Below are 5,671 nucleotides of genomic sequence, written 5' to 3' on the forward strand. Positions count from 1 at the left end.
TCACCTGCAACAGTAAGGTTTTTTCCGACGTCTTAAATACACCCTCCTTATAACAAAGCATGACTTCTAAACTGTATCAGGCTTTGAGTTCAATGGGGAGAAATGAAGCTGGCATGCCTTTTCAGCTCATCCTCCAACCCATGCTGCTGGCCGTTTACGCGCATTATCTTTTTATTCATGAATAATGGTTTAATGATTCCAAATTACAGAATTTGGAGGCAGTCAGCTGTTGTTGCTTCACGCTGCAGAGCAGAGACCCATCCTTTTCAGCCCACCTTGCCTCTGTCATTTCTTTTTATTAATGTCATCAGACCAGGACCATCAGATACCAAACATTATGTAGAGGGCAGTTCCTGACTGCAACCTGAGGTTAGAGAGAGTCTGCAAAATCCGGCAAGTTTCTCTAAGGTAAAATTGGGATGATACTGGTCAGGCTAGGAAGCTGGGATTAGGTGGGATAGGTCTTGCAAGGTAGTAAGTATTAATCTTGCCCAGGAGGAACTTTCCACAAAGTCACCCAAAAGGCTAGGGATGGAGTTGGGAATAGATTTATCTGTAGATACACAGTTAAGTGCTTTCTCTAGTAGAGCCTGTTGATATAACACAAAAGAGAAAAGCCCTGATGCTATTTTTGCAATGTCCATGACATGGGCTGTAGAAGTCCTTGCAGCAAAACCTTGAGTTGACCAGAGCTTTGTGTGAATCTCTTAAGTCTTTTATTTTAAGTAAGCATTTCCAAGGACTTAAAGGGTCTTTTCAACTTGAAACCTGGGTTTTATCAGAGTATAAAGAAGAACAATTGTTTTTTAAGGGGGGAAAAAAAAAGCACATCAAAAAGGAAATAAAAGGTCTTGTCGATAATTTTCTCCCTGACCCGCTCACTTCCTTAAGGGATGGATCTCAAATTTTATTCCAACTCTAATAACTTCCTGTTTGCAGCAAATTCCACGTGTCTCCTCTAACTTCCATAAACATTAATCTAATTTACATCATAGCTATTTGAGGCCTTGTCCTGTACCTGTCCCTGCCCTTACCGGTGGTCTCCCATTCCCTGCTGCTCTGCAGAGCCTCTGCTTTCCCACTTTGCCCCCCAGCCTTTCCCACCTTGCCTTTTTGAAGCCCCTCTTGCTGCTGGCACGCTCCTTTGGTCTGAAGGAAGGCACAAGTTTTCCTCTGTCCAGAGGAAAAGCCTGAGACTGTTTGTGGCGATCAGGGCAAGGTAAAACAGTAGCCTTTCCACTTCACTGTGAAAAGGCAGCCTTTTAAAGGAATAAAACATTGTAACGTAACTGATTTTTTTTATCTCTAGGACACACCTAGTTTGTGTGGCATTTGTTGTGATGAGTAAGTCAACAAACTTCCAGGGATGATCAAAGTGGATCTGTAGCTGTGTAAAGACATTTTATGGGTTAGTCGAGTTAAAATCACTCTGCCTGAGCACATACGCTAATGTCAGTAACCATTTCTTCCCCTTTTCAATCTTGTCTTCAGCATTAGGTCAAAAAGCTCAAACCAAGATAATCCTAAAATCCTAAAAAAGTGCTGTCAGGTGCTGAAAAAAAAAAAGTGTCCTAAAAGCGAAAGTATAAATTGAGCTTTCCACACCAAAAGCAGGATTGATATTTTTCTCTGAAGAAGTCAGTCTGTAGTTGATCAACTGCTTGCCGGAGAGGTAAAGAGCCACTTCTAAGCAAGGGTGGTCATGTTTGCTTCAGAGTTTGGATCATTGAAGTGAATTTGGTTTAAGACTGTGTGCCTAGAAATGTGCTTACATTTGAGCTGAAGTCACTGCAACAGGTTAAAATCTTTAACATTCTTACACGAGAATTCGAAAATTTCCATTTGACTTCTGATTGCAAATTCCTTGTTATATTTAGGATAGCAGAGTCAATTGTAACTTTACTATAACCTTATATGAGCCAAGTTTGCTGTAAATACTACTAATATTATTATACAATGTCAGAGAAATTAAGCTGAAGTACACCTTAAGCATTCATCTGATCCAATAATTCCCCAACATATTTTACAGAATTTATAATAGTTTCATGTTCGTCTTCATTCTTCACTTACTGGCTGCAGCTATTTCAGAGATGTTACTGAGCTGAAATACAGTCACACACCTGAAATTCATTGGTTACTTGGAAGATTCACCTCAAACTTTGATAACTGTAGAATAAATGTTTACATCTAAACTTGTCCCTCCAGGTTCTCCTTGTAGTCTAGAGACACTATAGCCTATGGCTTGAGGATTCAATTAATCTTGATTATTTCAGATGTCTGCTTTAGTGCAAGATGCATCTCACTGCAGACACCTGTATTTGCACAGGTATGTCCCACGGTGCTGGAAGAACCGCACAGAAATGAAAAAGTGAAGAAAAAAAAAACAGAAGGAAAAATTGAAACAAAGATGACATCCCACAGAAGCTCTTGGGTGGTCTGTTTTTCATGTTTCTGTGTTTTGTTTCATTATTTTGCACAATGGAAGGACATGGGTATTTTATGCAGATCTGAGTTTGTGCTTTGTCAAGTTAAGCCTAAAAAGCCAAAGTTCCTCCTTTGGGTGGGTACCCATAAGCACATTAAAGCAGAGGATGCTCAAGCCTTTCAGACAGTGACGCGTTTAGATGCAGCAACGCCTGCTGGAGTGCGCTTCACGCTACGTTAACTCCTGCCCATGTCGTGCGGGGAGTAAAAAGACAGTAAAGTGAAACTCGGAACATCAGTTCCTCCCAACCATCTGGCAACCTCACAGCTTTTGTTGCAGTTTCTGGAGCTTTTCTCTCCTTTAATTGTCGATGGAACGAGAACGTATTCATCATGCTGAAACCAACAAATGAATCGGAATAAACAAAATCCCAAACTGCTTTTAAAGTAGGACAGTGTTTCTTCCCTTTAGAAAATATTTGATCTGTATGAAGCACTTCCAAAGTCTTAGCTTAGTCACCAGGGTCTGGGGGAAATGCGACTTGGTGCTCTGTTTTATGTAGAAGCTAGCAGTTCTACTGGCGGTCTCACCAGTGCAGCCTAAGATTGGATGAACATAATTGTCCCGTCATGCAGTGAAAGCTTCCTGTTAAGATCTCTGATAATGCGGTGTAGTACTGCTAATTTAGGAGCGCAAAATGAAAACACGTTAATGAGAGAGTATTGCTACTGTGAGATTACTCACCAGCCTCACAGTCTGTACCAGCTCTCACTACATATATAATAACTTCAAGCAGTTTCTCCAAGGAGTTGCGAGGAGTTTGGCTTTTTCATAGTACCTACAAGGTGAAACATTGAACCAAAACTATATTGACAAAGGAAGAATGGTTTCTGCTTCAAAAGTTTCCAAAGTGTGATGCAGAGAAGCAGTATCCTACGGGAATGCAAAGATTCCTTCATGTATGTTACCTAGACGCTCCCATACCGCAGGAATGTGCCTGCTAGCCCGTGGCTAACTCATTTAATTACAGCTTTATAAGGCAATATATGATTTAATCAAAGAAATGGCTAATGCAACTGTCTTTGACCTCTTTCTTTTATTAGCATATTTTATGTTCATATTTTACAATATAATAAGTTATATATACAGCATTAAACAAAATTATTAGAAAGTAAGCTTTGGCAAGATCTACAGGAATCTTTTTCATTCCTGTACATCTTTTGTGTAACAATAAAAATACTGTATACTAAATAAAATAATGTTAAATAGTCTGTGTTCACATTGGCACCATTGATTTCAAGACCCTAACTTTTCATGGCCTAATAAACATAAAAAAGAAGATTCCTGTATCTTCTTTTAAACAAATAAATGGCATGTACTTCTACTGACAAATGAAATATAGGAGGCAGTCCACTGAATAACACTGTAGCTACACACTGGCACAAGAAAAATACAATCTTTCCATTTTCTTTTTTTTTTTTTCTTTCCCCTTTTTATTCTAGTAGCAATATTACTAAACTGCAAATTCGGGGTCTTGAAAATCTTGTTGAAGGTTGCTGAGTTGTCAGCAGATCTAGAAATCTTATTGAAGCCTGTTGAAATCTGTATGAATTTGCCATTCATTTCAAGACAGCAAGAATTTCACCTCTAAATTAAACATCAATTAGCTAGTTAAATGTTCAAATAAATGGAGCTTGCTACTTCGTTAAAAGTCAAAATTGTCATCAAATTTGGCATATGCGAATTAATGAAGAGTGTGTTAGGATACAAAAGAAATGGTGGAAGAAGAATAATGAGAGCGCTAGGTTTTATGTGACAGTATGTACTTCCTCTGCTGTACAAATCAAGTGCTGAATAGATACTAAATATAGATGTTAAAGGGTGATACTAAATGTTCTGCACAATTATGGTACTATCATAGATAAGATCTAGTTACTAAGTGACGGAATACCGGTTGTTAACTTCAGGGTAATAGTTAGTATTTTTTATAGCATTTTGTTCAGTCATGCATTTTGGAATTAAAAAAGTATTGCTTTGTAACTGACACGTCTCAATTTAGTGGTTGCACTTGTTGAAATCTGTCATCACTCATTTCAGCCATAAATTAAGCAAATAGGTTTGGTAACAACTACTGATTTGTCGTCTGAACGAGTTTTAGAGAACTTTTAACCGTGAAAATCAGAGATTAGGTAAAAGGAAAAAAAATAAGGTCAATTTTTGTTGTACACAAACTCACAATAATGCTTTACCTTCCAGAGGAGCTGGTTTTCACCTGTGGATTCTGTGCTTATGGTCTGTGTTTACAAGAGGCTAGAATTTAAAAAACACTTTTTCCTCTGCATTTCAAGCGTCTCTGAAGAGATCTACTCTTTTTGCTCTTAGTGTCAAATGTGCACCACTGTTGTCTGAAATTCCTCTGCTTGGAATATAATTTGATATAAAGATGTCACAACTGGAAAAATACAGTAGAAGAACTTGTTGCTCTCAACTTAGGCGGAGTGACTGCCAGCTTTTACTGCCCACTTGCTAACCAGCTTGTCCTCAGCAAGTTAGCAGTTTTTTACAATTTCTGAAATGTCAGTATGGAGCAAGAGTGCATTTATGTGCAATATGTACAGCGTTTTGAAGCAGCACTTCAATCCGTAAATTCTGTTGGCTCTTTTTTTCATAGAGTACAGTTAGTTAATGTGAGGACTGTGTATATACACCTATGCGCATACTTCTAGATTCAACGAACCCACGGTTTAAGTACAGAAAACGAGACTGGTTACATATTAAATATGTTACAGCCGATAGAAATGTACGTGCCTGGTGTATTAATTGATACTGTAGCTGTGGTACTGCTGCTTTTGACTGTAACTATTAAACCACTGAAGGAAGCCCTGAGAAACAGGAATATTTTCAGAGAGCAACTCAGCGGCTTTCTTGAAGGCCAGGCAGGAAGGGTAACACAGACTGCAAAATGGATGTTTGCGTGTCCACTTATTATTAGTAACTCTTTAATATGATCGTTTGGTTTAATGACGTGTCTCATACCGAGCTCCTTGGGAGATTTCTGCCCCTGTTTTGGTAGATGTGTAACTTCACTTTTTTTTAGAAGTCAAAGGGAATAGCTTCCTGTTGGTTATTGGGAGCAGTTATGCAGAAGAAATGTCAATGGTCTTTTGTCCAAAGTCTTTGATGCGGTGCTTGCCGGAATCATGGTTCTTGCAGGTGATGTGGAAGCGCGGGTCCCCGGCGGGCACG

This window comes from Larus michahellis, chromosome 1 (genome assembly GCF_964199755.1).
Source record: "Larus michahellis chromosome 1, bLarMic1.1, whole genome shotgun sequence".
NCBI lineage: Eukaryota > Metazoa > Chordata > Aves > Charadriiformes > Laridae > Larus > Larus michahellis.